The sequence below is a fragment of the Python bivittatus genome, unplaced genomic scaffold (assembly GCF_059951505.1).
Source record: "Python bivittatus isolate LINGU-HERP-01145 unplaced genomic scaffold, Pbiv_v1 ctg000590_np1212, whole genome shotgun sequence".
NCBI lineage: Eukaryota > Metazoa > Chordata > Lepidosauria > Squamata > Pythonidae > Python > Python bivittatus.
In genome coordinates this window covers 27,716,748-27,742,742 of record NW_028277086.1, presented here as the reverse complement: position 1 = coordinate 27,742,742, position 25,995 = coordinate 27,716,748, and the positions used below count along the sequence as shown (strand labels likewise).

The 25,995-nt window shown below is 34.6% G+C and overlaps 1 long non-coding RNA gene across 1 annotated transcript in view; it reads right to left on the bottom strand.

Moving 5' to 3' along the window:
* The window catches only part of LOC148214768 (uncharacterized), a 121,765-nt gene that overhangs the window by 34,428 nt on the left and 61,342 nt on the right, over positions 1-25,995 (bottom strand). The window contains exon 2 of the long non-coding RNA XR_015797597.1: positions 20,522-20,664. This is a non-coding gene — a long non-coding RNA (uncharacterized LOC148214768). The remainder of the gene's footprint in view (positions 1-20,521; positions 20,665-25,995) is intronic.

Below are 25,995 nucleotides of genomic sequence, written 5' to 3'. Positions count from 1 at the left end.
TCTGCTTTAAAAATAACAGGTGAGTAGAGATCTTATCCATCTCTAAGACATCATGTTTTCTCCTTTTACTTTCTGTTTATGAATATGAGGTTATCCAGTTCTATTATATTCCATCAGTAATTTTAATATCTGAATGTAATACATTTATAATTTGTGACAATCTTTTTTTATCCTACTCCTCTGATTTATGTATTCCTCTCTTATGACTGCTTTCATGGTATCACCTTGTTATTTTAGAAGTTTATGTTATGTTATGTTACTTTTGGTGGGGGGGCAATCTTAAATTTTGATCTGTTGCTTTGCTACAAAGCAGTGCAGAGAATATATGCCAATTATAAATAAATTTGGTTTTATTATCTATTTTAAAAGCACAGGTATTTGAGGTAACAGGTAAAGTTGTAATCTCCCCTCATGGCAAAATATTTTTAAAAGCTTTAGATGCCCAAATATAATCTATTATTGAATTATATATAAATAGAAAAGTAAATCCATTTATTAAAAAGTTCATAATTTCCCAAATGTCTGTAAGATCACATCTGTGCATTACATTCTGAAATTTCTTAAAAATTCCAGGTTATTTTTTATTTTTTAAAAGGAGTAGGTTAGTTCCTGTAGATCCTTTACTGTACAATGTTAAAGTCACTTCCCAAAACTATTTTTTCTGTTGCAAATGTATATATTTCGTAACCTTTTGTACAAATCCAGTCTGGTTCTGATTGGGAGCTTATATTGAAGCCAGAGTTATGATTTTGTGATCTGTCTTCTCCTTTATAAAAATGAATCACCCATCTCTATCTTTTAAGATATTTTCAGATATAATTTGCATTACCTTTGAACAAAATAACTACTCCTCTTGATTTACTGGAGCCAGATGCAAAAAAAAAGAAAAAAAGAAAAATGTTTACCAAAGTATTTATTGTTCAGTATATCTAGTGCTTATGTATCTTGCAGCACACCTATGCATGGATTAAAAGATTTTGCATACTTAATAATTCTTGCACGTTTAAGAAGGCCCTACAAGCTTCTAACATTTAAAGAGATAACTATACACTGATTACTTGTTGATTATCTTAACTCTGTAACAATTTTCTACTTACATAGAAAGGATTTCAACAGAGATACAAGAAATGAACAACCAACATAGAGCTATGTAAATTACTCCCTGTGTTAATAAATGCCTCTAAAGTAACATATGAGACTACAGTTCTTTTTCCAAATAAATCACTCCTATTCCTCATCCCTCCCCAGGCCAACCCCCCCACAACAATACCAACCATTTCTAACCTTCTACCGCTCTAATTTACTTAGATTGATATAAAAAGAAACACAGAGGATTCTGTAATAAATCTTCTCCATGGCCTAAGGGAGGAATAACCCACTGAGATCCTTCCCCACCCCCACTTTCCCAGCCCATAAGCTCACAATGTTATTTTCTATCACTGTTACCAAAACCTAGATTTTTTTTCTCGCTCTCTATGGCATGACAATTTATATAGAAAGTTCAAAAATTAAATTCAAAGTCTACTCTTAATAGCCCATTATCAAATTGGAGAGAGGCACTGAGTGGGGCACCACACCAATCTATCCTGTATTCTCTTCTCTTCAATATTTTTAATAATTACTTGGATAAAGAGGAGGAAAGTATGTAGATGATATCCAGTTGGGTGAGATAACTACTACCCTAAAAGATGGAAATAAATTCAAAGAAACCTAAATAAGTTGGAGAAATGCTAACAATCAAATTTAACCAAACTAACTGAAAATGTCCTCAATTTTGAAACAGAAATAAAAATGCACTATATACAATTGTTTTGGTAATAGCATTTGTGAAAAAGATCTTTTAATAGTAATTGATCCCCTAGTTTATTCATATTAAGTTTGGAAAAGGGTTGCACAAAATCCAAATGAAATTTTGGACTGTATCAACAAAAGCATTATTTTCAAATCACCCAAACCAACTAAAGCCCTCCAAAACATCTTAAGCAAACCAAAAGACGCAATAGCTCAAGAAGAAAAAACTTGAGTCATCTACAACATACATTGTAAGTACTGTAACAGCTACTATGTAGGACAGACAAGCAGAAGACTAGCAGAGCGCAGAGTCCGTTATCTGACACTCTCTCTTAGCTCTTTCATGATATTATTTTTTTGTACTTTTTGTATGTTTTTAAAATTGTTTTTATGATCTATCTGCATGCTGCCCGGGGTCACTTCATTTGAGATGGGCAGCCATCTAAATATGACAAACAAACAAACAAATAAATATTATCTCCTTCCTAGCTGCATCATCAGAAAGGACTTCTGGATGAGGGGAGATGCCTGACTGAGCACGTCTTTAGAATTAGACATTAATCGTCCTCTAATTCTACAACCAACATAGGCACTCTTTCATTTCTCACCCTACTCTGGGTGAGCGGTACTGATGTGAACAAACCACTTAGCCAGGATGTTGGACTGTCAGAAGACACACACACGCACACACACACACCACCACCATCATCATCACTGCCTGGGAATGCTTCTCAGAAAGGGAATTTTTCTTTTTCCTAACTTGCTTTTATTTGTCTACCTTGTCTATTTATCCACATACACATTTCTATCTGAAAGTAGAGTACTTCTGTGGTTACTTTAAACTTCCTAATGAATTGTATTAATCAGAGCTCTGAGAGACTTCTTTGTTTCCAGTCCTGGTTGCCGCAAGAAAAGTCTGACAGAATGCTATAAAGCAAGTCTGAGCTTTTTAAATGAAGAGCTTCATCCTTATGCCTGCAAATTAAAGACTGATTTCCCAAGGTCCATACTTAACAAGTGTTGCATTAAGAGACCTCTAGTTGTGTTTAATACAGAATCATCACTGATAGCAGCTACACTGTGTAACCTAATGCAGTATGAAAAGCATATTATTCCTAATGGTTAAAACTTTACAGAGATTTTTCATAGCATTTACAAAATGAAATATTGATAGAAGGTACTAATCTCACTGAAATTGATATAGGCCTACTCAGAAATAGGTCCCACTGCATTAAATAAAACAAATTCCCACTGCTGAATATATGTAAGATTGCAACTAAAATCCCCTATCAGTTTTAATTTTGTAACATATAGTTACTTTCTCACAGTAACATTGGTATTTAACAGCTGAATTAATACAAATATATTTGGACTATTCTGTCATCACATGATTGTTATGTTACCTAGTTTTTTTAAAGAATTACATAGAAAAGAATATGACTGTGGATAGGAAGCAGCAGGACATTTCACTTGGTATTTTGTTTGGTAAATATAAGGTAAACACAGTGGATTGGATTCAGTGGTACTCTCTTTCTCTAGGAGAAGATCTGTTCCTCTGACTTTTTTTTAAGCTTCTTGTCTTTCTTGCTACTGAACCGATATAAGCATGTACAAACATTTATAGATTTGGCAGCTAAAATGAGGGAATAACCAGGAGACTGACTTTTCTGTAGCAATAAAAATAAGGATAAACAGATTATCCTATTTTTCATCTGCATCTTTTCCTCAGGTGATCATTCATAAATCCATTCTCTCCTGTTTCTGAATTGGCCTGCAATTTTTTAAAGTCAAAAAATCTATATCAATATGCATTTTAAATGTAATTTGTTACAAATCATATGTCTATCTGTACAAAATGTATAAATGCATTTATATTTTATGCTTTTTGTTATGCAGCTTAGTCAAAGAGGTACAGATCTTAAAACTTTACTTTGAGATATGTATCCCAAATTAAATCTAAAGTTTTCTATTAGGCTTTTAAAAATGTATTTCATAAGCAAGTTCGAGAAAGATAAACCTTTTCCATTATATTTCTTGCTAGTTTCAAACATACATCGTTATCTCTATTTGTAATATATATGGGACTATTAATAACTGTCCAAAGCAGGTCTTTTGATTATTGAATGATGTCAGAATATGTACATTCCTATTTCCCCAAAATGTATAGAAGTCTAGACTTTGCCTTTTTTTACGTTATATGTTCTAGGACCAAAATCCCCCATGTTATTACAATGCAGTTCCTGTAATTGTTTTTCTTGGCTCCTGTTGATTGATCATGGGAAGAATTTTAAAAGCAAATCTTTTAACATTTTCTTAGAAAACCCATGAAAGAAAGGTAATAAAAACAACTTGGCATGTTACATGCTTTTACACTAATAGGGATATATTTTGCAATGGAGTTTGACATTCCTATAAGCAAACAAAACCAAGGTATAAATTCCAAGTAAACCAAATCTGACTTGAAAATGCTTTAGTTTTATTGGGAAAAATGAAAGCCAGGAGCAAATTTATGTTTAGGATGTTAAATTTATTTGCTGTGTAAAGCTTAGAGATGTAAAAGCATCCACTTGAATCTTTTTGATACCCTTCTTGCCTTCCTCTAATATCTGTGTAAGATATCCACATTTATCAAAGAATTTTGCTTTAGGGCAGGAGACATTCAGTGGTAAAGTTTTCTTGAACTCAAGCACTCTGCAGTTATCCAGCAAGGTGAGTCCTGTGGCAGTATTTTGCCTGTTTTGATATGCAGGACATCACTATAATAAAGTATAATTTCTTACCTTTCGTTTAATTGTTAGATTTATATCCTACTTCTCATTCTGAAGCTCAAAACAGTTTATGGAGATTTCCCTTCATTTTATTCTCACACAAAAACATGTTTGTGAGATAGATTAAGCTAAGAGAATGGCCCAAAGTCACCCAGTGTTTTTCTATTTTAACTTAAGTCTTATTAGTACAACAGCCTAACTACTACACAACATTACTTTTTAAGATGAAAACAAGATATATTTGATTCTGTAGGGAAGAGTCAGAGGCTTATAATAAAACATGTAACTTTCTACAACATGAGGATAAGTATCTAATCTCTCTCCTTACTAATTGGTTCAGCTCATTAAATTTGGTTGTGGAAATTAAAGTGGAGGATTTTGAAAAAGTTCCATCAAATACTTGGCTGATGAGTAAAGAAAGGTGATTTTCTTAAAGATGTAATTGCCAGATTTCACACATTTTCAGTGAAGATGAAAGTACTAAGGGCTGTTCATCAAATTAAACAAAGAAAGGAAAGTTCGTTACTGCTTTTTTCTGTTTTTAATTTTTTGTTTCTTTTCATTTTTGTGTATGTAATTTTTTATTTTTTTTAACTTAACATTTTTTTTTAAAAAAGAGCTCTGCATCCATCCATTTTAGATGAAATCGCTTGCTAAATTTGTATTTGAGATCCTTGATACCTCAACAGAATTCAGCGCAGGAAACTCTTCAAATTGTACATAGAAGCATTCTGAAAAAGAGGAATGTATTAAAACTGGGGCTTCCATTTAAACTCATAATAAATCACATTATTTGATGCACTCAAGTTATTGTGCACACTAAATAACATGTTTAAATATATTCATAGCATATTAAAAAGCAGAGACGTCACCTTGCTGACAAAGATCCGCATAGTCAAAGCTATGGTTTTTCCAGTAGTAATGTATGGCTGTGAGAGCTGGACCATAAAAAAGGCCGAGCGCCGAAGAATTGATGCCTTTGAACTGTGGTGCTGGAGAAGACTCTTGAGAGTCCCCTGGACTGCTAGGAGGTCAAACCAGTCAATCTTAAAGGAAATCAACCCTGATTGCTCATTGGAAGGATCGATAATGAAGCTCAAGCTCAGATATTTTGGTCACCTAATGCGAAGAGAGATCTCTTTGGAGAAGACCCTGATGCTGGGAAAGATTGAAGGCAAAAGGAGAAGAGGACGGCAGAGGATGAGATGGTTAGATAGCATCACTGAAGCAATGAGCATGAAACTGAGCAAACTCAGGGAGGCAGTGAAGGACAGGAAGGCCTGGCGCAATATGGTTCATGGGGTCACGAAGAGTCGGACACGACTTAACGACTAAACAACAACAACAAATATATTCAAGCAATTATAATTAAACCATCCAGCTGATTTATATGAATCCTCAGATAAGATGGAAATGAAGGACAAATACCAGAGAAAAATATACAAGCAAGCTCTAGTATGGAATGTTAAGGCTCAGAGAATGAAGGATGAAAAAGGTCCCAAGAATTGCCCTCCAGATTGAAAAATGCCTTAAAGTAAACACTTCGAAAGCCCTGAAGGTGATTTTTATTTCCTTTCAACCATTATCTATTGCAGTATTTCTCAACCTCAGCAACTCGAAAATGTATGGATTTCAACTCCCAGCTGGGGAATTCTGCGACTTGAAGTCCACACATCTTCAAGTTGCTGAAGCTGAGAAACACTGATCTATTACCTTAGCTTTTAAACATCAAGGTAGTCATAAGTGTTATTACGTCATGGAATGCAAAAAATGGAGCACATCTCTGAGGAGGAAGATAACACATTTTATTTGGACAGCAATCAGGGGATTCCAACATACAGAAGAAAAGGAGCAATAGAAAAGTAAGGTCCTTCATAAGAATTTGAATTCTAGAGGAAGAAATTCTAGAACTCTGGTTTCGGTCAGGGTCTTGGGACCATATAGGCAAAAACAGATAGGTTTGTGGAGTCCTTGGAGTTCTCTAAACTTGGTTGTTTTCTTGCAGATGTTTCATTACCCAGCTGTTCAGTGTTGAAGGTGTTACCTAGCCAGGTAATGAAATGTCTACAAGAAAACAGCCAAGCTCAGAGAACCTCAAGGACTCCACAGTTCAACCCTGAGCTACATATATTCTCTTCTATAAATTTGATTGTGTAAGGAGATCTATACTATTGTTAAGAAAAACTGTGCTTTTTAAAGGTAGCAGCAGTTTTGGAAAACGATCAAAGCAAAGTTTAGATGGGTGACCATAAATGAGGTGGAATGTCTGCACTTTTGCCTCTTCCTTATTAGATTGCCTTAGACCATTTAGATTGGCCTTAAGCAATTGGTCAGGGCTGGATCTCTGCTGCCTTTAGCCAATTTCATTCTGCCTTTGTTAAAGTGAGCTCTACTTTCTCCTTTTCAGCAAGGATTATGCAAATGAGGACATTGGACCTGGTCTCTGTCACATCCACAGGGGCAGAAGGTGATCTTCTAAAAATAAGTTTGCTTTTTATTTCAGCCAATGACAATTAGTTATACTGATAATGATCAGTTTAAATAGACAAGTTATCAGAGGTTTATCTTATTATTGGCTTTATTAATGATATTCAGTAATCTCTAGATATGGTCTTTAAAGAATGGAGGTATAAGCATATACCAACACACACACGCATACGCACGCACACATAAACAAAGTACTTGACAAATTTGGCTTGTGAAATGTTTTTACTTCTTTATTTTTTAAGCCAAGGAGATAGAATCTGAAATCTAAGATCCCGTAGGCTGTTCTCAGTGTAGGGCCTCTCTTTTAATGTTCCTTTTTGCCTGCAAGTTTACCTTTTTGTTCTATTAAAAGTTATGGTAAAATTATTAATTGTAAGGGATGTAAATATACTTTTCTGAAAACCATATCAAATGAAGAGAATAAACTATCACTTAAAGTAATTGACATTAAGCCAAGCATCTGTGATGAGTAATTTGAGAATTGTATCATTAAACATAATGGCTTGGGTAATCCAATTAAGCAATCAAGAGTCTTCACTTATTGTAAGTGAAGCTTGCATTATCTGTCTCCAGGAAACACATCATTCCTGAAAAATAAAAATTTATTTAAGGATTTCTGAATTAGAGATCAATTTTTAGCTCCAGTGCTTCTAACTTTATAGTAACTGTAATATCTGAAAACTTCCAGATTTAATTAATTCCAAAGGACAATATATATTTACTAAAGATATTTCAGGCAGTATATCTCTTACTTTGTGATAAATATATAGTTCTAATGAGTGAAAATTTATTTTTTTTATTTTTGCAATATCTTATAGAAGCTTGAAGAATTTAGAAAAGATGAGGTTATATTAGACGGAGATTGGAACTGGGTTCTTCATGAGCATTAGACCAAAGAAAATGAAAAACCCCTCCTCAAAACAATGCAATTTCTCAAAGTTTATCAGAATATTAATGCTTGGAGGACAAGCAATCCATTATCGAGATTAATTACCCAACTAAACAAACATCTTATTCAAGAACAGACAGCATTCTAATATTATATCATAATAGGTAGCATTCTAAGACTGGATTCATGTATCAATAATTGTAAAAAGGAACAATAACAGTTCTAACTATATTCAAGTTTTCTAGAATTTCATAACCTGATGTCTGCATCTCATTCTAGTTTTAAATGGAAAATGATTCTCTTTTAACTCTGCAACAATTTGGGCTACTGATATAATTTCAAATGAATTACAAAATGATTTTCAAGTTAATAATCAAGTAGAACTTGAGCCTTATATGATATGGGAGACTATAAAACTGTTACCAGAGGGCATTTCACAAGTCTGGCAACTTGTCTTAAAAAGAAGAAAAGATTTAAAAACAAAAAATAATACAGGAAATAAATAAATTGGAGATTATGCATAAATTATGAATCCTGCAGTTTTTGACACTTTAAATATAAAATATAAACAATACATAACACTGGAAAAATATAAAAATGAATTTAATTTATATGAAACACAGATACTATGAATTTGGAAATTGTTCATCAAAATGATTAGCCTTTGCTGTTAGTTCATTTCTAATATTATTGACAACATCCTGGCCCTTTTGACCTGATGATGATCCAGTTAGACAGTTAATTGCAAACAGAAACCCTATGGCTTCTGAATAGATTTTGCAAAAGGAATGGACTTAGTTACCAGCTAGTTTGAAATGAGACAATCAATTCTTCATACAGGCTGCATTAATAAATACCATTTCTACATCCATTTAAATAAGGAATCTTATAAATGTTAAATAAAATTCTTATATTAAGTACAGTAGGTTCTCTTGAAAATCAAAACAAATCTTGGAGGGATGATTTTGGCACTGAACCTGATGAATCTTATTGGAATTCTTTATAGCACAAATTTCCTTTTAAATGTATTTTAGCAAGCCATTAAGAATTGGGTATAAAGATCATTGAAAAATAGCATTATAGTCTAATAATATTATACTGTATCAACTTCAGCTCTTCTAGATTATGTTGGCAGGATGTAAAGAGATGAGTAGATGTTATCCTATTGTTGGAAGCTTCTACAGAGTCAGTATTTTTATTGAAAATTTTGAAGAAATTGAAACAAGTACCCAGCAGTCTTTTATTATGTTTCTTGAAGTTGGATTATTCCATGGTCTGGCACAAGAAATTGCTTCAGTTTTTACTGTTACCTAGTAGGTCAGTTCTTTCAAAACAGTGAAAAACTAAAGAATCTTGTTGGTACTAAAAGAGGGAAATTTCCTTGACTGAAAAACACACACACTACCACCATCATCACCACTACCAATACCACCATAAAGCTTTTTTTAAATGTACAGTGAAGAAGAAATTCAATCAAATTTGGTCATCATATATAACTTAACTAAAAAGTTTTTTTTTTTTTTAATAATAGATCACCTTTCTACAAGTGTTATTGAGGACATAGCGAATGAATATGGATATATAAAATGTCTGTTTTTCTCAAGATTACACTTATTTTCACACACACACACACACAGACACAAATAAAATTATTATTATCATTATCCCAATTGTTTTTTTCCAATATAACCGTGGGGTTTGTTGGTTGTTTTACTTTTTAAATTCAATATTATTATTGATATTTTTTGTTTTAGTTTTTTTTCCTTTTTTCACAAAAGGAAAACTATTTTTTTTAAAAAAAATATATAAAGCTGAATGGTAGGAAGTTCCTCATTATGGATTCCCTTTGGATTTAATTGAAATAAAAAACCAGGAAGGATGAAAATTAATGGAAAATTGTACAATGAAAAGACACACATTCATTGGCCACCTTGGAACTAACTAGTGCAAAAACACTGACATTGTCTTCTCTTCTGAAAGACATTTTGGAATCAGATAAAAAGAACTGGTAGAAAAACAATGAGACAAATTAGTAAAAGGGATGGAATAACCTGGAAGCCTTAGAAATATAGAACAGGCACATTCCAGCAGAATATTTTATACAAGATCCCTTTTTTAGCAGATTATATGATTTTATCTCTACTTTCCCTAAATTATCAGCTGTACTTCTGATTGGTGATTTTGCCCCCTCACACCACTACACAATGAGATATTAATATAATACAATGTACAGAAGAGGAGAAACTTTTGAAAGTTTTGAAAAACTTTGGGAAATGTCTTTGGCCAGGATCTCTAAGAATATAAACATTAGATTTAAACTTGGATAACTTCCCCCTAGACTTCCATCAAAGGATGAAAAGTGGTCAAGAAAATCATTTTGTCAAGGATATACCACATCAGGCTACACATAAAAGTGGATCCTTATCAGGTATTGTAATACCTGCAACAGAAACTGAGGGCATAATGCTAGTTAGAGTATCCATTGTAATCCACTGGATTCTGATAGCGCTTCATGTACATGCTATGGCCTCTCCTGCTGCAATTAGTATGATTAAAGCTTTATATCTCAACCAGGAAGTAAGCCCCACTTAGCTCAAGAAAATGTGTTAAGTGTCCAGATCAAAGCTCTGCCTGCTTTTTATGTGCATTACATGTGTCACGCACATAAAAATGAGCCCAGCTTAATTCTTGGTGGTGGCTGCTTTCTTGACGTTTTTGATCCCACTCTGTGGACACCCCTGTAAGAGGTTAAAGGATTGCAGTTATAAACACAAAATAAAATTATTTTAAACAGCTCTGTTCCTTCTGAGTTAAACGTATAATGCAATTTAAATATTTTGTCTTACTGTGACCTTAAGTGTTTGTTTTCTATTATCTCTTTTCCTGAGACTTTAGGTAATCCTTTCCTTGACAGCTCTATTTAAACTGATTTTACAAATAATTAATGAAGAAATTGTCTTTGCTACATTTAGTAACTTCAAATTCCATTTTCCCTGAAAAGATAGAAACGTATAATTGGAAGATATGGCTCCACTCATTTGTGTCACTCAATACTTTTTCAGCTTTCACTGTGAAACAGTAGAATACTCTGTGTTCCAGGCCATAACATTTAATGGCGTCTGGCTACAGACATAAACCTTTCTCTCATCAGATCAGAGACTTGGCTCAAAATTGATTCTGCTGTTCTGTTCTAAAGTTGTCTACAACTGATGGCCTTGTGAATAGAATCAATTTGTCCACATTATTTCAAAAAATACAAAGATGGCTATTTTTAAAAGAAGCTTTCTGAAAGCATTTCTGCTTTTCCTGATGTTCTCTGAACTATATTTTCAGAAACTGTTAAAAAAAAAAAAACAAGAACACAAAATTGTCAGACAGTTAAAATTCCATCATTTTTAAAAAAATAATGAATTACAGCTTCAATTCTAATATTTCAGCTTTTTTCTCTCTCTCTCTCTCATTCTCTCACAATCCACATTAATCCCATACCCCAAATAAATCACTAGTGATTTCCCATTGATATGAAACCTGGCCCAACTTAGAATGTTACCACATTAGAAGGAAAATTATTGCAGAAAGAAAATCAGCTAAAATAAAATCACACACTACTGAAACCTGTATTTAACAGTGTTTGTAACTATTGTTTTTCTCCTTCCATTTAACAGTTTTGCTAAATGTTATAGTCCTGTTATAATGGTTCAAAAAGTAAGTGAGCCCAGAATATCTGATGTGGCCTTACATTTTTAAAACAAAGAGGGCTACAAGTTTTAATAGTTAATTAATCAAAATGTGTATTGATTGATAAAAGTCAATTAAAGAAATGGAATTAATTTAAGGCATTTTCTGGGAGATAATAGTAAGTTGTGTTACTATTATGGAATTAGATAGGCAATTTTTTTTCTACTAATGAATGATATATTTTGCTTATTTAATAGCAAGTAATGTTACATTCTCTGTATCTTAGTGCAGACAAGGACTTTCTACATCAGATGACCAGTTATTCAAAGAGGCATGTAATAGTGATAATGGAGTCCAAGTCCAAGAAGACTGAAAAACAAATGTGTTCACTATCTTCAAAAGGGAGAAGAAGGAGGATCTGTGAAACTACCTGAGAAATATTCTGAATATATTTTTATACTGGGCAAGATCTTCAAACAGATAAGCATGTTTGTCAGCACTTGAATAGGCAGGCTACAGTTAACAGGAGCCATCATAGGTTTTCTATAAATAAATCAGACCAAATTAATCTTATCTTCTTTTTTAATAGAGTCCCTAGCTTAGTAGTTCAGGAAAATGCCATATAGATAATGCACCTTGATTTCAGCAAAACCTTCAACAGAGTGCCTCCTTCATAAAGATTTGTAAATAGCTTCTAGATTGTGCTATTAGGTAGACTCATAGCTGGCTAAAGGACTGTATTCTAACAATATTCATTATGTTTCTACTACAGGTTGGAGGCAAGTATTGAGGAAGTGCCACATGATTCTGTCATGGGGCCCTGTGCTATTCAACATTTTTATCAATGACTTGGATGAGGGAGTTGATGAAGTTTATTTCTGAAGTTTACAGATGACACAAAAGTAGGAATGGCTAATACAGATAGCTTAGCAATCTTAGTTCTTGCTTAGCAATCACAACTGGGATTGGCAACTCCATTGCTAAACATAAAATCATGTGACCACAATATGCTTACGACATCACTTCCCATTCAGTGGTTAAGCAAATCACCGCAATCATTAAGTGAGACATGACGTGACCACAATTTGCAATTTTACTTCCACATTTTCCATTAACTCTGCTTGTCAGAAGCCAGTTGTGAAGGACGCGAATGAAGATTACGAGACCACAGGACACTGCAATAGTCATAAATGCATGCCAGTTGCAAAGCACCCGAATGGCGATCATGTGACCGTGGGATGCTGTGATTATCGTAAATACAAGGATTGGTCACAAAAGTATCCAAAAGGTTTGGACAGTGGCTGAAATAATTAGAATGGAATGTAACAGAGAGAATTCTGAAGTTCTACATCTGGGTAAGAAAAATGTAAGCACACAACTGTACAATGAGTTGGCAATAGTACATGTTAAAGGGATCAGGTAGTCCTGCTTGTTTATGTGAATTAGGTTACATGTTCATCAGTCTTAAAACACAATGTAATCTTATATATTTATTTGCACATTGTTGACATAGTATTTAGTTATATGTTTCTCACTAATGAAAATTCTTACTATAGCTTACAATAAATATAGGAACATTAAAATATAAGAATGAAAACCATAAAATTTAATCCAGCGTAAAAGCAACAATGAAAAGAAGTCAGATCAGGACTACACACAGCAATAATTTCACAGATCTTAACATTTCAAAATTTCAAGGATCTATAAATTGCTAGCCACACAATTCTACACAGGTTTACTTAAAAATAACTCAGAATATTCAGCAGAGATTACTCTCTAGTCACCTGTCTTTTGGATAACAACCTAAAACCTGTTTAAGAATTAAAGACATGGGAAAAGACCTTAGGGAAGAGAAGAGGTAAAACCCCTAGGACAGTGTTGTCCAAACATGGCCACTTTAAGATGAGTGGACTTCAACTCCCAGAATTCTGCTGGCTGGGGAATTCTGGGAGTTGAAGTCCACTCATCTTAAAGTGGCCAAGTTTGGACAACACTGCCCTAGGAAGAATATTCCATAGGAAGTGTGCCACCACTGAAAAAGTCCCTTCTTCTCTAGCTACTGCTGCACCTCTCCTGATGGGGGACAGTTAGAGAAGACTTGGTGCATCTGCTTCTGATAACCTGCCCCCAGCTAGCATAAAAAATATCATGCAAAAAATATGAGTTATGAGCACAGATTTCTTTTAAGCAGCTGAAAACCCTACTGAAAGTGTATCAAGGTAATTATCAGTAAGCACTCCCTATGTATTGTTTGCTAACACAGCACTTCTTAGATTGAAGTACTTAGTATCCCACTGGCATTAAGATATTAATAAAGACACATAAAATTATAACTATGAGTGAGTGTGGATGATAATATAGCAGAAGCCCCAATTTATACTCACATTTAATTATGCATAAATAAAACATTACCACAGACTTAATAGTCTGTAAAAATTCATCAGGCTACAGTTTACAACTTTTGCCTAGCAATTTGCTTCCTGTCTTGAAAGCTGTTTTCTTTGTTATTCCTTCATTGGTCATGCAGTAACTTTTCTTGCATTTGTTAGGAAAGGTAAATACTACATCATCTAGACAGCAATTTGCATGATTCTACCTGGTGAAGCAATACATGGCCCAGAGGATAATTAAGCTATAAACATGTCAACATAATTTTAGCCATTGCAGCCCCCAGACAAATGGTTAGTTTTCAGAAGAGGAAAGAAAATATTGCACAGAAACAGATATAGATGAAACAAAATAATGCTATTCCTGGGTCAGAAAGGAGCCTACAGCTAGGTAGGAGGAAATACAGTTATTTAATCATGTGACTATATTATAAAATGTTGCCATTATTGGTCATTAGTTGTACTGAAGAGTCACTTTGGGAAAGTCAAATGTTTTTGTATTATTTTATTTGAGAATATTACCCTTGATCTTCTGTTAGATCTAACAGATCCAACCTAAAATGTATAATTTAGTGCAAAAATCAGCCAAAACAAGCATGCATCCTGCATAAGGTAGAAAATCATCAACAATATAACCAAAACTTTTAGGTGAGATGAACCATTTTATTTGCCATCTAAAGTAAAATCAAGGCATGTAAAGAGGGTGGTATTACAGAAATGAAGTGTCACCACAAAAAATTTCTCATCCCTGGTATCTATTGTGACCACCCAAGGTTCATCATTAGCACCCAAGTAATGAATTCCACTTTCTTTTGACTGCTCTAAATCTCCTTCCAGTCAGCTTCACTGAATAATTCTTCATTGGATAACTTTGGGTCTTGAAGTTTTGAGGGGGAAAAAAAATTCTCCCTGTCCATTTGTTCCATGCCATGCACAATTTGATACATCTGAATTGTGTCTTTCCCTCAGTCTAAATCAGTGTTTCCCAACCTTGGCCACTTGAAGATGTGTGGACTTCAATTCCCAGAATTCCCCAGCCAGCTGGCTAGGGAATTCCGGGAGTTGAAGTCCACACATCTTCAAGTGGCCAAGGTTGAAAAACACTGGTCTAAATGAAAGAGTCTCATATATTCTAGTCCTTTCTAATAAGAAAAGCGTTCAAACTGCCTGTTCATTTTTGCTACCTTCATCTACACTTTCTAGCTTTATTACGTCCTTTTTCAATGTGCAAATCAGAACTGAACAAACTATTCCAGAGAAGTATTTGTATAAGATTGTTACAATACTGGCAGTTTTATTTTCATTCTTTTTTCTAATAGATCCCTAGGATTAAATTTGTCTTTTTTTCTCAGCTGTTATCACCAAGTCAACATTTTCATTGAATTATGCACTATGGCTCCAGTGTCTTTTCCTTGAATAATTACAGAAAGCTCAAACCCCATCAGAGCATACTTAGAATTCACTTTACACTTACTTCAATTGAACTGCATTTGCCACTTGGTGCACCTAGTTTAAGGAGACCCTTCTGGAGTTCTTTTGATTTTCATCACCCTGAATATTCTGGTAACATTCCCAAATTGGGCAGCTCACTCCTTACTCCTAAGTCAAGATCAGCTACAAATAGGTTAAAAAAAAAAAAAAAAAAACCACTTGTCCCGGCATAGCTCCTTAAGTGACTTTGTCTCCTACTTCCCTCTACTGAGAGAATTACCCATTTATCTTTAGCCTTTGCTTTCTATTCTTAACCATTTATTTTTCTACAAAAAGGTAGATTCATGTTTGTTAAGCAAATTTTGAATGGGCTTTAACTATTGTAGCCTCAAACTGTGCACCAAATAAATTTAACTTCTTACAATTGTTTGTAAAACTTATAAATATTTCAGAAGGTGACATTATTTCAGAAGGTTATTTGAATTGGATCAATATAAGCACAGGCCAACCAAAAGCATACATTTTAGATAGCAATGTTAGGAAACTGTTAATTTAGTTTTTTTTTGTAGGGAAAAAATGGTAATAATTATAGTGTCACATATTATCAGGTCCATAATGTGTTCTCAGATAAATCATATATAAATCATATATTTCAGCTGGTTTATAGCAAAAAATATCTTGAGTAGATAAATAGAGTAAGTTTAATAAAAATTACAGCTCATACATCACTTAAATATAAGTTTCAGGGGGGACACATTGCACAATGGAAATTTAATGTTGTCTTATTAGCAAATTCATCCAATGGAGATTGAATTGGAAATAAAAATGCTTCATAGTGGATATAGAAACAGGTTCATAGTGGATACAGAAACAGATTCAAAATATCATCCAATATTTGGAGAAAAGGGGATTTAATAGAAATGCATAGGACTATAACTTCATTTTATTCTGAAACAGGGCTTTTATGAATGAAATGCAAAAATTCAAAATGCCTTATTCATAAACAAAAACCTAAGAGATAGAAAAACATACTCATCCTTCCAAAAGACAATGGTGAAATTGCCAGATTCAGTTCAAATAAAGAATTAGTTAATTTTTCTACTGAAGTACATATTACGTCCAAATTAGCAGTTAAGGCTTCGGGCTAGAAACCAAGAGACCCTGAGTTCTAGTCCCACCTTAGGCATGAAGCCAACTGGGTGATCTTGGGCCAGTCACTCTCTCTCAGCCCTAGGAGGCAAGTAACGGCAAACCACTTCTGAAATCTTGCCCAGAAAACTGCAGGGACTTGTCCAGGCAGTTGCCAGGAGTCAAGACTGACAACAACAACAACAACAACAACAATAACAGAAAGTGCATATGGCACAAATGTGGTTGAAACTGCTATCAGCAGAGATACAGTTGGGATGTAATAACCAACAGAGATGGAAGCATCAGGAAGCATCATGCAAACTATGAAATTCTGTAAGTTGCCAAGGCCTGATGATGTCAACACAAAGTTTTATCAATTTTATATAGCCCCACCATATCAAACATGTCAAGATATTGGGAAAGGAGTTATCTTCCAAAGATATGGAGAGAGTCATTATTGATGGTAATCCCAAACTCTCAGTTTGAAAGTGGATTCTTACCATCCAATGCAGATGTTAAGATATTTGGTACTACTATTATAATTAAAGTTAAAACTGTTATTCTGCATATGACACATATGGATGAAGTTGACTTTGTTCCTAAACAGAGTAAATGAAGTAGTTTATAAGTTACTTAATGCTCTATAAAAAAGTAAATGTAAGTTTGTGCATTGGAAATACTGAAGGCATTTGATTAATTTAACTGGACTTTTTAAACCTTTAAAACAATACCAAAGTTTGAAAGATGAATTGATCTGTTAGATCAGCTAACTACAAAAATAATAAGAACATATGATTTGAATTCAAATCCTACTGAGCTGTATTATGGTACAAGACAAGGATGCCCAGTGCCTTTTGTCTCATTAATAAGAAAGGAGTCATAAATTCAGAGAAGGTTTTAAGACAAATTTTGTTAACAAAATTGATACTGTGGAGTCCTTGGGGTTCTCTGAGCTTGGTTGTTTTCTTGCAAAAGTTTTGTTACCCAGCTAGGTAACATCTTTAGTGCTAGAATTTTTTCTTCTTGGGCTGCTGGGTCTTTTGGTTTACTTAAGATGTTTTGGAGGGCTTTAGTGGTCTTTGTGCTACAGAGATGCCATGTGGTTGTAATAATCTGTTGGTTGTTTCTGAGACATTTCTGATGTATGACAGTATTATCCTTTTCATAGCTTGTGTTGGTTGTGTTGTAGTAGGTTGAGTGGTCAGGCACTTTTTGATAAAGTGTGGATATCCAGGAAGGGTAGCGTGTTGTTGTTTTCTTCCTCTCTAGAGAATTTTATTCCTTTGAGGATGTTGTTGATAGTAAAGAGGGCTGTGACATCAAATGAGACCACAATTTCATCTTCGTCTATTTATACATCTTTGATTTTCTGGAGGCACTGTAGTGGGATGCTGATAGAAATTCACTCCTCTCTGTGAGATGTCCAAGCTTTTTTGTCAGTTCTTTTGCTATGTTGTTGCTATGTTGCTATGTTGTTGTTGTTTTTTTTAATCTGCGCTCAGTCGTTACCGACTCTGCAGTGACTGCTTGGATGAGTCCTTTTGCAGTTTTCAAGGCAAGGTGTTTCGGAAGTGGTTTGCCAGAGCCTCCTTCCTAGAGCAGAGCCCAGCTGGCGAGTGCAGGAGGCGGGGTTTCCGTTGCTTCGTGGCCTTTTCGGGTGCGCGCGATTTTTCACGCTTACCGGCAACTGCTCTCAACTCCTTTTTTTTTGCAAGGCGCTGCCAGCATTTTTCCTCCCACCCGAGTGAGAGTACCCATTTATCTACTCACGTGAGTTTTCGAACTGTTGGGTTTACAGGAACTGGGGAGGAAACAGGAGCTCACCCTGCTAACACGAAGGCTGGACTCGAACCGCTGAAGCGTCGACCATTTCTGGCCGGCAACTTTCAGCGTCATTAAGCCGCTGTGCCACCACGTCCCCACTGCTATGTTGTATGTTGATACTAATACAAAAATACTCAAATCCTAGCTTGGATATGACATAAAAGACAATCTTAACTTTCCCCCTTTCTGTATCTTGATTTCAGTATAGAGAGGGACTCAGAAAAAATGGATAGAAGATGTTTATTTCATTCGCAGGGCTTTTACAGAGATAAAAACTCTATGAGACAAAAGGGCTTTTGTCTTTGTTTTGTCCACCCTGAAAGAAATTACTGTTTCTTGCTTGGACAGGTATAGAATCAGAGTCTCTTTGGAGTCAAATGGTATCTACCTCTAATGAAACAAATAAATATATACATATACATATATCTTTTAAAAAGTGAAACAGGAGAAGGAAGAACTTCAACTGAGTTTGAAAGTATAATTAAAAAGGGGCAGACAAGAATCAAAGTGAATGTAATAAAATACCTTGTAAATTGTATTTATTTTTCAGCCCTTGATATTGATATGGATATGGGGAACTTTAATATCTTAAGTGAAACATGGGAGATAGATGTAGTGATAAATTTTAGAAGTGGAGGAGAGGAACAAATTGGGGCAATAATTTCCTTATAAATCTATTTCATCATATCCCAAAGAAATGTTACTGAAAATAATTCATATATAATTTAATACTCCTATGTGCCTTATCTGGCCAAAACCTCCCATTGTCTCTCTTTTTACTAGAGTACTGCCTGGAACTGAGCTATTAATTGAAAGATGCATCTCCACTCATGAGCTCATCACTTAACCAATGCAGCAGCTGCAGTTATAAGCCTCTCCTCTTCAAACTTTGCACTAAGCAAAGAAATATCTGCCCCTCCCCCCAAATAGTAGCCAATCAGCCCACTATCTCTCCTTGAACATAGCCAATCAAAAACTTCCAGCTCCCTTGCAAGATTTCTCTTTTCACTCTGGTCATAAGCTCCCAACTATGTTCTCCTCTTTCTAAAGAGAACAAATTGGGATAAATATCAACAAATATCAAAAGTAAAAATATTAACAAATAACTATTTTATTTTCTGCGTAGGTTTAAAAGCGTGGGGGGGAAAATCCAAATTAATGGATATTTTCTAAATTGCTTTAGTATATTAAGCCTCATAAAACTGAATTCTGTTACCCAACTAAGTCTTAGCAATAGCGTCTACATTTTCAGGATTTACTCCATCTCAATTATTACCAAAAGCAGGAGGTGGCAGGTGAGTGTAAAGATTAATCCATTAGACGGAACATGCTTCTATTTCAAAGTTTGTTATTTTTTCCCCTACTTTGTCAGTTCTAATTTATCACTCCAAACTGAAATACAGTAATTACGTTAGTATTTAAGTTCTGTGATCCAGCCAAGGTTGTATTATAGTTATGAAATCACTCATGAATTCTAGTGACATTTGTTAATATGTTACAAGGAAACACATGTTGAGATCAGGCACCTGACATTTCGAATTAAATCAAAAGAAAAATTAATGAAGACACAGCTCAACAGATTTTCACAATTATATAGTGTAACTGTACACAGGATTTAAAATAACTTTCATTTTTTTTAGTTTTTACCGGGGAGCTTATAATGCTGGTAAAAAAATTAATTCTAACACTATTTGAATTTCATATTTTTAATGATACGCTACTTTGAAAGGTTGTGTTGGATGTACATGTCATGCATATCTTTTGTTCCACTGAAATTACCAAAGTAATTCAGACAAAGTTATTCTAATCTGTCCTGGTAGTTTTCTCCATGATTCATAGGAGCACAAAGGGCTATTCACATTCAACAATTTAGAACAATTAAAGCAAAGCAGGATAGATAAATCAAACTTTGACATTTTCTGGAACAAAAAACTGTAGTACATAATGATACATCTAGCTCTTGCTAGGAGGTCATCAGATAAATCAGATAAATTCAAACACATATGAATAGACATAGCTCCTGCAAAAAAATTATAAAGGATGAAACAATGAATTTTGTTCCACAGCTATAACAGCAAAATTTTCCTAGGCAATATTTCAAGGTGTAAGCTTATGATTCATGCAGTATCACCTACCATTGTCTTCTTCAGGCATTTATCTGAATGTATGGTGGTTGTAGAGAGTCAAAGATGGGGCTCCACATCCAGATTTCCTCCCTCCACTTTCTAGTTTCCACATGTTGAGCTGTAGGTCTGAAGAGGCTCAACATACATCCCACCTGAATGAATAAAGGTTGGAAAGAAATGAGAACAGAACCAGCATGTGCGCCCTGTCCTCTACCCCTTCACCCTTCAGATGAACACCTGAACAGGAGACATGAACAAGGACCTACCCCTGCCATCAGTATTTTAAGCATAACAAGGTGGTTGATTTGATGTGTGAATAACTATATTACAGATAGATATACAATGCCATTCAGTATACACTCTACTCCTATTAATTAAGCCTCCCATAACTGAATAATCTGGCCCTTACTTCTGATAACAATTATATCTTCTAAGGGCTGATCCACAGCTCTGACATGGGATATAATGGAACTTTTTCTCCTAGTTCAGGAGTAGGCAATTATTTGCCACTGAAGGAGGAAAGATCATTTAAATTCAAGCTGAAATATAACACACAATATATCTTTCAACAAAACTTATCCTAGAAAACTCAGTTGATTTTGCTTAGAGGAAGAAAGTACATTTACCCTAATGAGGTCAATAATCTCAACTACAATTAAAATTATCACTATTTTCCAAATGGTTTGTGTCATTGGTTATCATATCCAGAGTCCTCTTTAGAGAAAAAGGAGGAGCGGAAGGGATCAGGTCAAAGGATCAGGTCAAAAACCAGGCCCGCTGTTCCTGGCCTGGACTCAGCAGACTTGACCCAGAGTAGAAGCCTCTTTCATCCCTTCTTTAAGAATGATGGTACATGAAGAGCAAAATCAAATGACAGAGCAATAGGACTGCTCAGCTTCAGCAGGAAACAGCTGGATCAAGCAAGGCTGCTCAAAACTAATCTGCTGAAGGAAGCCAGACCAAATCAGAGTCAGCTTTGTGTGAGGACTGTTAGAGGCTGCTGGTATTTAGTGGACAACTGGGGACAAGAAAGATCACCGGAAGGGTTCCATGGATTCCTGTACTAGAGCTCATTATAATCTTTCTTTGAAATTTGATTCATTTTGTCTTTGAACTTCTCTCCCTCTTGCTTTCTCTTTGGATGCTATCTGCCCAATGAATTTCCTTAGGAAGATACGAAACTTGGAATGATTTCACAACTTTGAGATAAGCTTGAGAGATTTATGATAACCTTGAATGAGTAAGCCCTGCTAGTTCATGAGGCCAGGACATATGCATGGCCAAGATTCTGCACAATGTTATCTAATATTAGGCTAAATTCTATACCTCAATCTGGAGTATTTTAAGGTTCCTTTAACATTTTTTTGACTGACTGTATAGTTGAAAAGTGGCAAAAGATAATGATTTCATTTTATTCTTAATATATCCCACCATCCCTTCTCAGTCACCCTGTTTGCCCATATTTCCTGAAGTGGCTAGACCAGGAGAAGGCGTTCTCTTATAATGTCTTGTGATTTAAAGTGTGAGAAGCCAGGGAGACTGTGCAGTGGAAGATGGGTTTCTCGCACACAATCTTTGGATGGTTTGCAGCTAAGGTAAGTTCAAGAGCTCCTGACCCACCCATGGGAATAGCATTATTTTTTTTTTCCTTGAGGAAGGAAAGCCTGTACTCTTCCATCTAATGAAATGCCTAGAGAAAAAATGGTCAGTAAAGCACCAATGTCACAATAGCACATTTTTCCTTTAATTCCTCCATAGTGAGTCATTTGCTATTTTTTTTTTAACCCAACTTCCTGAATGATTTCAGCTAATATAACTAGCTTCTGAGAAGATAAAACTCATTTGTTGTTTGGCGACATTTTCTTTAACATCACACAGCCCATTATTTCAATTGCATTAGGGAATGAAATAGAAAAACATAACCTGTTTTTCTCTGATAGCAAAAATATTCTGACCTATATGCGTACTGCTGTATCCTCAAACTGCAGAAAACAAAAGGAACAAACTTACAAATTCTATGAAGTCCTTTAATGAAACCATTTAGCTATCTCATACGTTTCCTTTTTTATATATAAATGTTATTAAATTTCAGAAAGATTAAAATACAAAAAAGTCAAAAAGAAAGGAAACATCAGAAAAGAAAAAGCATAGAAAAAGAAAAGTAACTTCCGACTTTCTTTGGTACAGGTATAAACGTAAAATATGTTCACCTCTTACTCTAATATCTGAAGATTTACTTAATAAAAAATAATTTTTAGTCTAACATTCGAAAAGGTCATACAATCAATCTATTTCAACAATACATATGATTGGTACAAGATATTTCTATAGGTATAAAATAAATCAGTCATCAAATCCCAAAATCAAAATTGCATTTTTTTTGAGCATCAGGCAAAGTCCAAGACTGATTTCCAATTAGAAACAAAGCTAGACAGTATCCTTTCTTTAAGCAAAGTAGTCAATTTCACCATCTCAGCCAGTTCCATTAATTTCAATAACCATTCTTTGGCTGTAAGAGCTATCTTATACATTTCAAACCTGTATCATTTCCCCCAGGGAATTCTATATCCTGCTGCAGGGAGATACATTCCTTGCACTACTTTTGTCCTTATTCTTGCAATGTTGTGCCTTGTGTGACTTAACTATAGGTGCTCTTATAACACTCGCGAGTTCCTTTTATTGTCATTGGAAAAGCCCTATTATCACAGTCTGCAAACCAAGTGTAAATTCAGTTAAAATCAATTATATACAAATGGCGAGCTAATTTAGAGTCTGGCAATGTACTGGTTAGAGTGTTGGGCTGGGGAGAATAAGTTTAAGCTTCCCCTTCATCATGCAAGTCACTGGGTGGCTTTAGGACAGTCATTCTCAGCAGGTCGTATCCCATAGTTGCCAAGGAGGCAAAATAGCAATCAACACCTATGTGTGCCACCTTAAGCTCTTAAGAGAAAACTGGATTAAATGGAGCCATTTGGTGTTGGTGATGCTGAGATTCATAAAGTTAAGTGCTGCAAGATAAAGCTTAGTACCAGGACACATAGGCATTCATTACAAGCCACAATGGTGTCATGTGCATCATGACATCATTGCACAAATGATATTACATCACGTATAAGTCCCTTGCTCCCCTTACCCCCTCCCCAGTAGATGCCTATGGCAAGTTATGATTTGTAAAATAAATAAGTTAAAATGGCAAATCAGCTGTCAATATAACTCTACAAACAGCTATTCTGGATTTAATAAACAGTGCTTTCTGGCATCATATTACAAATAATATTATTCATATCATAAAACAGCTGTGTTCTAACATTAAGAATGGGAGAATTAAAATCTGACTTTTGTGATGAAAATTGAAGTGACTAGTAGAAAAGTTTAGAAACAAGTAAACTCTCCCATCCAATGTGTATTCTGAAAACATAATATGGGCATGGCAGATGAGCTGTTTTGATTAAGTTAATATATACTGCAACTTGATAGAAAAACAGGAGGAACATTTAAGAGGTCACTTTTGAAAAGTAACATGACCTAGCATTAAGAAGGCTGTACATACACATACATATCTTGTTTCAAAGATGAGTGCCTAGGTATCTCTAATGTGCACCACTATGTGTGACTTCCTTTTGCGTGGTACTCTTATTTGCCATAAAATTCCCCAAGTAAGAAACTTTTAAAAACTTTTTAAAAAGAAAAATAGAGTGTTGAAAAATTATAGAAGAATAGCAAGAATTTTAAAATCAAGTACTTATGTAACAACTGGATATTACATATAGCAGGAAAAAAAATAAACAAAATGTTTTTCTTTTTTCATTTTCTTCCCTACTCAGAAACCAATTTATTAAGTCAATCGTACTTATTCGCTTACTACTAGAGTTATAGAAGTTGCTGCACTATATACAGTGCTTATCTTAAATGCATGTCAATCTTAAATCAGATAGTTGGTTTTAAAGAATCGTAACTTACATACAAATTAAGGTAATGCCATATTTCCCCTAGGGCCCACTACAGTCTGTTCAGGGACCAAGCAATTGGAAAATGAGAACATTGGAACATTAAACATTCCAGGAAGCAGTGACTAAACTGATTGGTTTTAACAACCTACACTAATTTAAAGCATGCCATCCGGTACAAGCAATCTTGGGCTAATTTTGATTAGAGCCTACACTGGCTCTTTCTAACTACTTGGCAAGTGTGCTGATGTAGAGCTATTTGTTCACCGTGCAGAACACTGTCTTTCATATAGCTGGCTTGTTTAGCTGCTGAAAAGGAAATCATGAGAAACATACTGTGAACTGCCCATTAAACAGTTATCATACAATATTCATTAATGCATGCACTAGATACTAGCCAGGATATTTGAAATGTTTCTAAAAGATTTCCATTTTCTTTCAGACGACTGATGTACGATTAAAGGATGCCAATTGTTGTTCTTAACAACGCACCTCCTTCCTTGTTCATATAATTGTTTATATGATCATATAATTGCTTAAGGTGACTGTAAGAAAAAGCTTCAGCCTGTGTTGTTGCATGGACTGAATGATAGCATCCTTTGGAATACTCATAACCTTTATAAGGGACCATATTCAGGCAAAAATCCATCATAGCAAATCTTGTGTGTGTTTCTTTCCTCTTTTTATCTAGTGTCTCCATAGGAATGGATAATATTTAAGGTTATATTTTCATACACAATTTAGAAGAGAGTGAATTTTGAAACATCTCATTTTCACCCCTGAATGGCCCTTACAAGTTCTGTGCAATCTGATTTGCTAACCCTGTGGAGTAGTGTAACTACGTTCACCCAAGTGTGGTTTCAAGCCTGCTATAAGGTATTCCCATCAATATAGGAAAATTGGAGACTATTCAAAGCTTACTTTGCCATCACCCTCCAGAATATTCTTTTTATGAATATTGAAAGGGGGCTGTGGAGAACCCTGTGTCTATATATGTGTTCTGTAATTAGATCAGGATGACAGATGCAGAAGATAAGGTCAATTTCACACAATTAAGAGACCCAGAATATACTTACTGAACTGCATTTGATTTTAAAATGTATCATTCAATTGAAAACTGTCAGGGCTAATTTTACTGTATTATTTAATAATTCCAAGTCTTTGTAACAAATTGTATAAATAGAATTATAAATAACTTGTCATGCTTGATCATAAAAGCCATAAAGCCCTGTGAAACGCATTGCTATTTTATATTCTTAACACTTAATAGATTTGATTGGATGGAGAAAAATTAATACTTTTTCATGAGGTTATCTATTGGGATGTAAAGATTTAGTGGGATATTCATTTGATAAACTTATCTTGATTGTGTTTTTCATTAAGACAAATTACAAATAAAATGCAATGATCTTATATTTGTGCATAGTTAAAAAAAGTTTTTGCCTTTGAATCAATTAAGTAGCCTACACGGTTAATATACTATATTGTATTGGATATGTTTATTTCCTTCTGACGCTGTGCTTACACTCCAGAGAC